Genomic DNA, 12973 nt, shown 5'->3' with positions numbered 1-12973 from the left:
TGATTTCATTTTTATTTATTTCTGCTCTGAATTCTATTACATCTTTTCTTCTGCTTCATTTATTTATATTTAATTTAATTTTCTAGTTTCTTGATGTGTAAGTTACTAGTATTTAGATGTGTAAAAGTTACTGGTATTTATTTATTTATTTATTTATTTATTTATTTATTTATTTATTTTGCGGGTCTGGGGGTGGAACCCAGGGGCATTTAACCTCCGAGCTACATCCCCTGCCTATTTTTTATTCTTTATTTTGAAACCGGGTCTCACTGAATTGCAGAGGGCCTCACTAAGTAGCTGAGGCTGTCCGCGAACTGCGATCCTCCTGTCTCAGCCTCCCAAATGCTGGGAATACAAGTGTGCATCACCATGCCCGGCTCAGTTACTAGTATTTAGAATTTTAATCTTTTATAATTTATTTTTATTTTTTCCTCCACAAATTTATTATTTTTATGTTTTTTATTTTTTATTTTTATTCATTTTTTGGGGGGGTGGTACTAGGGTTCCTGGAAACCCTTCTACTTCCGGGCTACACTCCCAGACATATTGTTTTATATTTGTATTTGGAAACAGGCTTTCTTAAGCCGGCGCAGCTGGCTTAGAACCTGTGCGATCCTCCTGTCTCCACCTCCAAGCGCGGGGATTACAAGCGTGTGCCACCACATCCGGCTTATTTTTATGTTTTATAAAACATATATTTTTTAGAATCATATTAGTGCAATGTAATTATTCACTGTAGTGAGACTCAAAACGATACCATTAAATAGGCATACAAAATCTCCTGATGTGTTTTCCTCTCACTGCACCTAGCCATCCCCTTCTTCCCTCATGTGATAGTGAGATTGGTATTGCTATCTTCACATAGGAACATAGTATTATTTGGTCAGTTGTTTTCCTTGTTTCCTCTTCCTCTCCTATCCGTACTCCCTCAATCCCTTTCTACTATTCTACTGGTCTTTCTCTTCATTTTCATGAAGTTCTTTTTATTTTTATTTTCTTTCTAGCTTACATGTGAGAAAAAAGTATGATATTTGACTAAAAATTCACTTTATAAAGTCATTATACTACATGTTTAGTGTAAGTATATTATACCTACATTTCAAATTTATTCTCCCAGTATTTGTGTTATTAATTTGTGTTCTATTTTTGCACATATTCTGAACATACATTATACATTGCCACTATTTCTGAGTTAAATGACCGGTTATGTTTTATGCAGCTAAATACAAAAATAGTTTATTTTATTGTTTTTCATTTGTATATATATCTAAGTTTTTTATTATTTCTAATACTTTAAGTTTTCTGCTGTTGTAGTACCTCAGTGTTTGTCTGATAAGGTTTTATTTGACCTCTATTTAGAAGATTTGTTTTGTTGGGTATAGAAATAGCATCAATTGATAAGGCTGATATATAGATATAGTATCATTGATAAAATATATCATATTAGTATACTAAACATCATTAACTTAACTCTTAATCAAAAGTCATAAAATCCAAAATTCATTAGTATTATTTTTTTGCAATATTAGGAATTGAACTCAGTGGCATTCTACCTCTGAGCTGCCTTCTCAGCATTTTTTACTTTTTTGGTTTTGAGACAGGATCTCCTTTAAGTTGCTAAGGTCAGCTTCAAACTTTCAATCCTCTTACCTTAGCCTCCAGAGTGACTGGGTTTATAGGAGTGTGCCACTACATCTGGTTCAAAATTTATTCTTGAACAAATGAAAATTAAAACTATTAGAAAGCAATAGATGTAAGCTTAGTTTGATGAAGTAAATAATAAATAAAAACCTACAGTAAAAAGTCAAATTAAATGATGAATAGTTGAAAGCATTTACTTTGAGGTTCACAACAAAACATGAGTGATGGTTACTATCTCTTCCATTTGACATCACACTGCCGGAGCCAGCTGGCAAAAGCACGGGTTTGAAGAGAGGTGTGAGGATGAAAGAATTTAACTCTTAAGAATTTGATTCCAATAATTTTATTCCTAATGGGGGGGCGGTGCCAGCCTACTCTTGAGCCAATATCTCTACTGGCCGACCCCTGCTCCTGGGTCCAGATCTCTACTGGCTGACCCCTGCTCCTGGGTCAATATTTCCTACTTGCCGACAATGGGTTTATTTCTCTTGAGGTATTTATACAGCTACAGGTCAATCAATACGCTCGTGCCATCACCACCTGACCTTCTCTCAGACCTTTTACTTTGAACCTTCTATGACCCCAAACCTTGTTGACTCTGGGCGAGGGACAGTCAGCTACGTCAGAAATATTCTTTGAAGGGGAAAACCTTAATGGCTTCCCACATTACACTATATTTGGTAGTTATCACAGCAAGACTATCGAAAGGGACAATAAGTATTGTAAGAATAAAGTATAAAACTGGGTATTTTCACATATTTTTCAGTTTTTCAGATATATCCTTTACAAATCTTAGGTAAATCATTAGGAGTAATCAAATGCCGTATGTCTGGATTTTAAAAATCTCTCTCTCTCTCTCTCTCTCTTTCTCTCTCTCTCTCTCTCTCTCTCTATATATATATATATATATATATATATATATATATATATATATATATATATTTTACTATTATTCAGTATTTTGTGTTAAATATTTTGGAAAGTCATTTTTTAAAAATTTTTATTGGTGCATTATATTCATACATCATATTGGGGGTAAAAAAATCTTACATGTACAGACATGTACACATCACTGATTTAACCCCTAGCCAGTTCCCACCCCATTCCCTCCCCGTCCCTCCCTCCCTTGCTCGGCTTAGTGGTTGACTTCGATATGTTTAAGTACATTGTGTGTTTTAGAGATTTTCCTCTTCCCTCCTCCTTTCTCCTCCTTTAGGTTGTCTTGTTTGCTCCTTCATAGGATTTCCTTTTTCATCCAGAGTTCCTCCTATGACCCATTTCTCCCTAGCTCTCACATATTAGGGAAAGCATCTGATTTCTTATTTTTTGTGACTGACTAATCTCACTTAGCATAATGTCCTCCAGTTCCATCCATTTCCCTGAAAATGATGTAATTGAGTTTTTTTGATGGGTGAGTAAAATTCCATTGTGTACATATCCCACAGTTTTGTAATCCATTCATCTGTTGATCGACATCTTGGCTGGTTCCATAGTTTGGACATCTTGGCTGGTTCCATAGTTTGGTGAATTGTGCAGCTATGAACATAGATACACATGCATTAGTTTGATAGTTTGGTTTATTTTCTTTTGGGTAGATACCCAGAAGTAGTATTGCTGGATCAAATGGTACATTTGTTCCCATTCTTCTGAGGATTCTCCATACTGTTTTCCAAAGTGGTTGCACTAATTTGCAATCCCACCGACAATGTCCCACTTCTCCACATCCTCGCCAGCATCTATTGTTGTTTGTGTTTTGAATGATTGCCATTCTAGTTGGAGTTAGGTGTAATCTTAAGGTAGTTTTGATTTGCATCTGTCGGATTGCCAATGATGTTGAGCATTTTTTCATGCATTTATTGGCCATTTGAATTTCTTCTTTTATGAAGTGTCTATTTAGTTCACTTGCCCATTTTGTCATTGGATGCTTTGTTTTCTTAGTGTTGAGTTTCTTGAGTTCTCTATATATTCTAGATATTAGTCCTGTATCGGAGGGGTAGGTAGCAAAAATCTTCTCCTATTCTGTTGGCTCTTGATTGAGGTTTTTGACAGTTTCCTTTGCTGAACAGAAGCTCTTCAGTTTCATGCAATCCCAAGTATTGATTCTCCTTTTAATTTGTTGTGCCTTTGGGTCTTGTTGAGAAAGTGTTTATCTGTGCCTATGTGTTGCAGTGTTGGACCTATGCCCTCTTCAAGGAGCTTCAAGGTCTCTGGTTTTATTTCCAAGTCTTCGATACATCTTGAGTTGACTTTTGTGCAGGGTGAGAAAGTGGGATTAATTTCCAATTTTCTGCATATGGTTAACCAGTTTTGCCAACACCATTTGTTGAACAGACTTTTTTCCAGTGTATGTTTTTGGTCCCTTTGTCAAAAATCAATTGGCTGAAAGTGTGTGGACTTGTTTCTGGGTCTTCTATTCTACTTCATTGGTCTATGTATCTGTTTTTTTTTTTTTTTTTTGCCAGTATCATTCTGTTTTTATTACAATGGCTTTGTAGTAGAGTTTAAAGTCAGGTATTGTGATTCCTCCAGCATGGTTTTCGTTGCTGAGAACTACCTTGGCTATTCTGGGCTTTTTGTTATTCCAGATAAATTTAATAACTAATTTTTCTATGTCTGTGAAAAATGATCTTGGTAGTTTAATAGGCATTGCGTTAAATCTGTAGATTACTTTTGGAAGGATGACCATTTTAATGATATTTATTCTGCCAATCCATGAACTGCACAGTCTTCAAAAATATAAAACACTGAAGCTAGGCATGGTGCTGCATGCTTGTAATCCCAGCATTTGGGAGACTAAAACAGGAGAAGTGAGGTTCACAGACAGCTTCAGCTACTTCTTAGTGAGGCCCTTTACAATTCAGTGAGATTTTATTTCCAAATAAAAACTAAAAATAGGGCTGAGAGTGTAGCTGTAGCTTGGAGGTAGAATGCCCCTGGGTTCCATCCCCAGCATCACACACACACACACACACACACACACACACACACACACACACTACACATACTATATATATATATCATGTGTGTATATATATATAATGTACGTATATATATAATATATGTGTGTATATATATATATATATAATATCACTGATAAATAAATCTGCCAAAATCTGAAAAATGCAGGAAAAAATTAAAATACACTTATATAAAGATGCGATACACACACACACACACACACACACACATATATATATATATATATATATATATATATATATATATACATATATATGGAATTATATTGATGATTAAAAGACTCAACCTCAGACAGTCATAGATTATTTTCTATTTACCTTCAGATGGATAGAAATTCCAATTAAAATTCAAAGCATATTTTGTTTTTTGTGTGTGTATATTTTGATACTTATTAGGATTTAAAAATTTGACTCTACATTTGCATCAAGAACACAAGGTTAAAGAAAATAATACCCGTGAAGAAGAAAAACATTAGTGCATGACTTTAGCACGTATCAAGAATAAATAAATCTGTATCACCAAGGCAGACTCTTCTTGAGGAAGAGACAAGTTGACCAAATAAATAAAAAGATAGCTTTACATATTGACTGGTATATATATATAGATACTTGCTTGGTGAGGGGAGAAACTATTTTTCAGGTATAACATTTTCAGGTATAACCATTTACTATTCATGGTTCCTCAGTCCTGCATTGATAGTGGGAATAGAATTTCCCATTTCTAAAGTGGTTGTTTGAATAAAAGCCAAATAATTGAGGCTTTTCCCTCCCCAAATTTGGAATTTTGCATTTCATTTAACTGGTAGTGCCATGAAAGGCTAGCATAGATGGTTCTTCCTAACTAACGGTAGTTAACTTGAAGCTATACTTCAGAAATTTGAAGAAGGCAGAATCATTTTTCCTATTCCACCCCAATACCCATAATAAAGTTAAGGGAAAAAGAATTAAATCACACATATCTTTTTTTCCCTTGTTTTTGAAGCAATCCTTGTCAGGTTATTGGAAGACTGCATGAAAGAGAAAATTTAGTGACTGTGCCCCCAAAGAAGTATACACTTCCAGCTAGATGTGGTGATACAGCCTGTTATCCTAGGAATAGGAAGGCTGACACAGAAGGATCAGTTTTGTGGCCAGCCTCAGCAACTTAGTGAGACCCTCTGCACCTTGTGAGATCCTCTTTAAAAGTTAAAAATAGAATAAAGTTGGGGGTGTGGCTCAGGGGTAGAGCACCCTTAGGTTCAATCCTCAGTACCATAGAAAAAGAAATGCTAAATTTCAAAAAAAATATTTTGAAAAATCTCTGAAGGATAATTCAATCCCCTAAGAGCCCTAAGTCAGCAATCCTTGAGAACACAGAATGAAATATTCAGTTACCCTATTGCAATACTCAGAATCTCTGATTTTCAAACAATAATAGTGACAATAAAACACAAAACATGAAATAACAGAAAAATTTGGTAAACAGAAAAGAACAGGAAAGTTTGGTCTATTCACAGAAAACAAAAACAATCTGAGAGAACAACTGAGTAACTATGGTACTGAGGCTGTTCTAGAACCTGCAAGCCTCCTCTCTCAGGTTTTCAAGTACAGGAATTACAGATCTGTGCCACGATGCAAGGGTAAACATAGTCTTTAGAATTACTAATCAAAATTATTAAATTATTTGCCATAAAAGATAGATATTATCAAGGGAAATCAAGAGAAAACCTAAAAGTAAAACAGGAAAGTAGAGCAGGCAAAAAAAAAAAAAAGTTCAACAAACTGGTAGAAGTTATCTAGTTTTAGGACGAGAAAGACAGAAGGGTGAAGAAAATGAACAGAATTTAAGGACAATGTCAGGCATGTTAACCTATGTGTCATGGGAGTCTCACAAAAAGAAACAGAAAAGGGATAGAAAAAAATCTTAAAATTTAAATTTAAAAATTACCCCAAAACAACCTATTCTGATGAAAATCAGGATGATAAAGAATGGTAAAATGCATCCAAGATAATCTGTGAACTCTAAATAGAATAAAGTCAAAGAGATCTTCATTGAGACACATTGTTGTTAAATGTCAAAACTCAAAAATAGAAAGATAGCTGGGCATGGTGGCACATGCTTGTAATCCCAGCATTTGAGAGGCTGAGACAGAAGGATGGAGGTTTAAGGACAACATCAGCTACTACTTAGTAAGGCTCTTCGCAACTTGGTGAAATCCTGTTTCAAAATTAAGAATAAAAAAAGGGGCTAGGATATAGCTCAGAGGTAGAATGCCCCTGGATTCCATCCCCAGTACCACATTAATAAATAAATAAATAAATAAATAAATAAGTAAATAAATAAATAAATAAATAAATAAATAAATAAAAGAGACTTGTCACATAAGTAATCCACAGTAAAGTGGATGGCTGATTTCTCATCAGAAATGCTCCAGGCCCAAATCAGTAATATATTTATATTTTAGAAGGAAAGAAAAGGGGAATATCCATCAGCCATAAATTCTACATTTGGTACAACTATCCTTCAAAAATGAAGAAAAATTTAAGACATTTCCAGATAAGCAAAAGCTAATAGAGTTTGCTATTAATAGAACTGATCTACAAGGAATGCCAAAGAATTTCTTTAGTCTAAAAAGAAGTATGAGACAATAATCTGAAACCATAAAATAAAAACAAAGAATACTAGTAAATGTAACTATGTAGGTAAAGAGAAAAGTAAGTATGATTAGACTTTGGTTTGTAACTCCACTTTTTTACCTATATGATTGAAAAAGATAATTTATAAAACTATGCTATGAATATATGTTAATGGGTCCATAATGTAATAATAGAATTTGTGACAAAAACATAATATACAGGAGGAAGAACAAAAAGGAATAGAAGTGTTTATATGCTGTAAAAACTAAATTGGTATTGTTCAAACTACATTGTTAGAAATGTGATATGCTAATTTTTTTCTCCAAGGTAACCACTCAGAATATAACTGAGACTATACAGAAAAGAAAAGAAGGAAATCAAAATGGTTACTACAATAACAAATTTCAAAATTAGAAACAGATTTAGCACTTCAAAATTTTCTATTCTAGGATGAATATAGATTTAGACATAAATGTTTAAATTATAAAACTAGAAAAAGTACATATACACAAATGAATCCTATAAATATAACAAACATCAAATATGGGACAGAGATAGGCTTTACTAATAAAATTAATAGTTTTAAAGATGTGAAATATATAACTTCTCACTAAAATATAAATATATAGATTAGATTTATCTCCCTCAAATAAGACATAATACCATACATATTGTATAAAAGAACAGATTTCAAGAAAATTGAAACCAGACAATAAAGAATAGGATTTTATGCTAAGTGTAATTAGTCAGTCACAAGAAGTAAAAAAAAAATCGATGTTATCCCTAATATATAGAGCTAGTTAGAAAAGACTCATAAGAAGAAATCTAGTCGACGAAGGAGAAACCATACATGAACAAATAAGGTCACCTAACTGAGAGGGTTGGGAGGAGGAAGAAGAAAAATCCCTAATATAAATGATGTACATTCACAAACATATCAAAGTCAATCACTAAGCTAAACATGAGAAGAAAGGAAGGGGAAGGGAATGGGGTGGGAACTAGGGAAGGGCTCGATGAGTGATGTGTGCATGTATACCTCTATCCTGTACTCCATTAAGATGTGTGCCTACAATTCACAAATAATAATAAAAAAGGATTAGGGAAATAAATATAGTGAACCTTGTTATAACTCAACTTATTCTCTGGAGAGAATTTTAAGGAAGGTGAAGCTGAGTGTGGTGGGGCACACCTGTAATTTTAGTACTGGGAGGCTGAGACAAGAGGATCACAACTTTAAGGCCAGTTGCAGTATCTTAAAGAGACTTTCTGCTAACTTAGTGAGACCCTGTCTCAAAAAAAAAAATAATAATAAAATAGAACTATGGGTGTAGCCTCTGAGTTGAACTGATGAAATTAGAAGTTCAGTAAGTACCATAGTTCTAAAGACACAAACCAAAATTGTGAGAACTGTGCAGAGGAAAATTTTATGTTGACTTGGAGTTTCTCTTTTAATTTTTTTTGTAGTACTGCAGATTGAACCCAGGTATATTCTACTATTCAGAACCCCCAGTCCTATTTCTAAATTTTGAAACAGAATCTCATTTCCTGAAATCCTTGCTAAATTGTTGAGGCAGCCTTGAACCTGTGACATTCTCTCTTAGCCTTCTAACTCCTGTGATTATAGGCGTGTGGCACTAGTTCCAGCTTTAGAATTCCTTCTCCATCTCCAACTGGAATTAAATTTGAATTAATAAAAGAAGTCTCTGGAAATTGCACAAATATTTTGACAATATACAACACTTCTAAAATTATAAAGTATTTTAATATTGCTGCATTATAGTAGTGCATCTTAATGGAGTACAAAATGGTGTAGGCATACATGCACACATCACCCAAACAACTATTACCCAATTCTCGCCCCATTCCCTCCCCCTCCCTCTTTCTCATGTTTGGCTAAGTGATTGACTTTGATATGTTTGTTAAAGTACATCATGAATATTAAAAACTTTCCCTCTTCTCCCCTCTCATCTCCTCAGGTCGCCTTATTTGCCCATTTATAGTATCTCCTTCATCTAGAGTTCCTCCTATGACCCATTTTCTCCCTAACTTTCACATATTAGGGATAGCATCCAATTTCTTATAAGTTAAATAAAAATGTACCAAATATTTTCTTTCTGATACTTGGGGCATTCTACATTATTTTATTATTGTATTTTAAAATAGGGTATCGCTAAGTTGCTGAGGCTGGCCTCAAACATATAATTCTCCTGTTTCAGAATCCTAATAATTGGGATTACAGTTGTGTGCCACCACAACCAGTTTTATAAAATTTAAATTTAGCTAAATTGTTGCTCACTGGGAAATATAAATGTTTTAAGTTAATGACTCAGATTCTACCTGAAAAATTAAAAGCAAAATAATTAATAAAAGCAACATATATGACCACTGAAATTAATGAAATGAGAGAGAGGAGGGGGGATGTACTGAAAATCTGTTTCTTAGAAAAGAAAATACAATGACATATTTTCAGTCACATTGATCATGACAAGTAGACAAAGTATTATTAGAGATTAAATAAGGAATATTTTAATATATTTATTCTAATAAAATCTCAAATTTATAAGAAATAGTAAGATATAACTATTAAAATTTACTGAAGAAATAGATAACATGTTTAAATATTATAATATATATTTTAGTTTAAAATTCTTCCTATATAGATTTTTCTGTGTAGAAACCTTCAGGCCCAGATGGTTTTGTTTGAGATTATACCAAACTCTTAGGTAAACAATAATACAGATTCTACATAAATTCTTCCAAAATTGAATAAAACAGTATATTTGCCAACTGATTCTTTGAAACCATATTATAATGATAACAAAACTAGCAATGACAATACAAGAAAACTACAACCAATATACTCATTAAATAGAAATGAAAATTCTCCACAAATTTTTAGTAAATTGAATAAAACATATAAAAAGTACAACACATCATGGCAAAAATGGTGTTTATACAAAACATCTACAGTTGATTTAACATTTGAAGAAATCCATTCATTGCATCATATTAATAGCCTGAAAACAGAAACAAAAATTGGTAATATATACATAAAATAACTTCAATACAATATTCCTGATTAAAATGAAAAAATTCAGAAATTTTATTTATGAGGGAGCTCCTCAAATCTGATAGAAGGTATATATGAAAAACAACAGTTTCTGGGCATAGTGGCACACACTGTGATCCCAGCACTGGGGAAACAGAGACAGGAGGATCTTGCAGTTTCGAAGCCAGCCTCAGCTACTTAGTGAGGCTCTCAGAGACTTAGTGAGACCCTGTTTCTAAAATGTACAATAGGTCTAGGAATGTAACCCAGAGGTAGAAGGCCCCTGGGTTCCATCCTCAGTACACAAACAAACACACCCAGCAGTTAACTTTGCACCTGAAGGTGAAAGATCTAAGGTCAAGAACGAGGCAAAGATGCTCACCTTTGCCACTTTAATTCAATATAAAGTACATATGATTTCCAGTGCATTTGCCAGAAGAGAAAATAAAATGTTTCATGTTATAAAAAAAAGAGAGAAAGAAATAAAAGAAAAGGACGAGAAGAGCCGGGTGTTGTGACGCACCTTGTAATCTCTGCGCTTGGGAGGCTGAGACAGGAGTATCACAAATGTTTAAAGCCAGCCTCAGCTACTTAGTGAGACCCTGATTCAAATAAAATATGAAATAGGTATGGGAGTGTAGCTTGAAGGTAGAAAAGCCCCTGGGTTCCATCCTCCAGTACCACCAAAAAGAAAGAAAAAAAAGAAAAGGAAGAAAAGGTAAAAGAAAGAAAATCCTCTTTTTATGCTGCAGATGCCATTCCTCATGTTGAGAATGCTATGGAATATATACTAGTAAGAAGTGTTTATGGAAATGTAATATAAAAGATCAATCTACAAGATCAATTGTATTTTTTTTTTTTTTGGTGGTACTGGGGTTCCTGGTAGCCCTTCTACCTCCGGGCTACACTCCTAGACCTCTTTTTATATTTTTACTTGGAAAAAGGGTCTCTTAAACCAGCGTGGCTGGCTTCAAACCTGTGCGATCATCCTGTCTCCACCTCCCAAGCTCAGGGATTACAGGCGTGTGCCACCATGCCCAGCAATTGTAATTTTAACATACTAAAAATGCACAATCAGAAATTCAAATAGTGGTTATTGCTTTCTTTCTTTATTTTTGAGGTACTGGGAATGAAACCTAGGGGCATTCTATCTCTGGGCCATACCTCCTGCCCTATTTTTAGTCTTTTTATTTTCTTAAAACAGGGTCTCACTGAGTTGTGAAGGGCCTCGCTAAATAGCTGAGGCTGTCTATGAACCTCGATCCTCCAGTCTCAGCCTCTCAAAAGCTGCAATTACAAGTGTGCACCATCACATCCGGCTTAAGGCTATCATTTTTAAAAGCCTCAACTATAAAAGAGGTAATGACAAATTTGACAAAAAGTGTGGAAATATTCTAGACCAAGACCTACAAAACAACACCAAGAGTAATTTGAAAAGGACCTTGATAAATGGAAAGCTCTGCTGTCTTCTTGAGTTGGAAGACTCAGTGCTGAGAAGATGCCAATTTTTTCTACACCGTTCCACCTGAGTATGCGATAAAATCCCAATCAAAGTCTGTTAACTTGGGTCTCCCTTCCACTTGAAATGGAGGCAGAGTGAGGTAAAATTTCCCCAATAAGGACAGTCAAGTTGACAATAAGTAAGTGCATGTAGCTCCATGCAGATGTGAGGCAGGACACCGTTGTCAACACCCCATTTCCCAGTAACATATGCAGAACTTATCCCGAAAGGGGAAACTTATCAAGCGTTCTGAGGTATAAATATTGAAAAGCTTCCTAAAAGGTTAACCCCCTTGCTATATGTCAAGATGTTCTTTTCAGGATTCAGCTTGAAGTAGATTGCCTGTGAATGGGAAAAGAGGAGCTCGGCCTGACAGAAAACCTTCAAGTGATTTTTTTGTCTCCTCAATGCTGCATATATATAAGTAGAAACACTTATACCTCTCGATAAAGCCTTGCTTATGTTACACCCACTTCTACCGTCAGCTGTGATTTACTCTGAATCCTGCCTCACTTGCTATAAAATGCTCTCTCTGCCAGTAACACCTCAGTGAAATCTCCTTTAAGTAAAGCATTCTTGCACCTACGCTATTGCTCTGCAAGCTGCCATCTGGTCTAATTCAACTCTATTTTAAGCTCTTGAATCACATGACTTAAATCCACATAAGTGTTGATTGTACATGATTGCCTTTATTGATTCCTGCTTGGACTAAACTTATTTCAGAGCCTCCATCCAACTTTAGCAAGAATTCTCTTTATTTTTCCCCCTTTTTAATTTCTTTCTTCTTGCTCATTCTCTTCCTATTGGGCTTAATAAAGAGTCACCTCCTCTTCTTTCCTAATGCTGTGTCTACAAAGATTGAGGAGCTGAGTCATGTGAGGATTACCTTAGAATTGTGGTTTCCTCAAACTCCAGCATGTCTTAATCTATCTCCCATTGCCTCACCCATCTAAACCAGCTCCACCTCTTGAGTGCCTAACAGCTGCATCATTACTAGCCCTGTCTTTTAGGACTGGAATTAATGACATGGATGTTTTGAGATTTCATCATCCATAGAGAATTCCATTATTCCTTCCTGCTTTTTGTGTCTATGCCTCCTTTGCTCTTCATTTTGCTGCCTACCTCTCAGAATAGCCACTTTTCCTATTCTATTTAGTTACATATTCATAGCCAACCTTCTAACTAGTC

This window comes from Muscardinus avellanarius (genome assembly GCF_963383645.1).
Source record: "Muscardinus avellanarius genome assembly, chromosome: 17".
NCBI classification, from domain to species: domain Eukaryota; kingdom Metazoa; phylum Chordata; class Mammalia; order Rodentia; family Gliridae; genus Muscardinus; species Muscardinus avellanarius.
The sequence above is the reverse complement of the archived record's forward strand: the minus strand, read 5'-3'. Positions refer to the sequence as shown.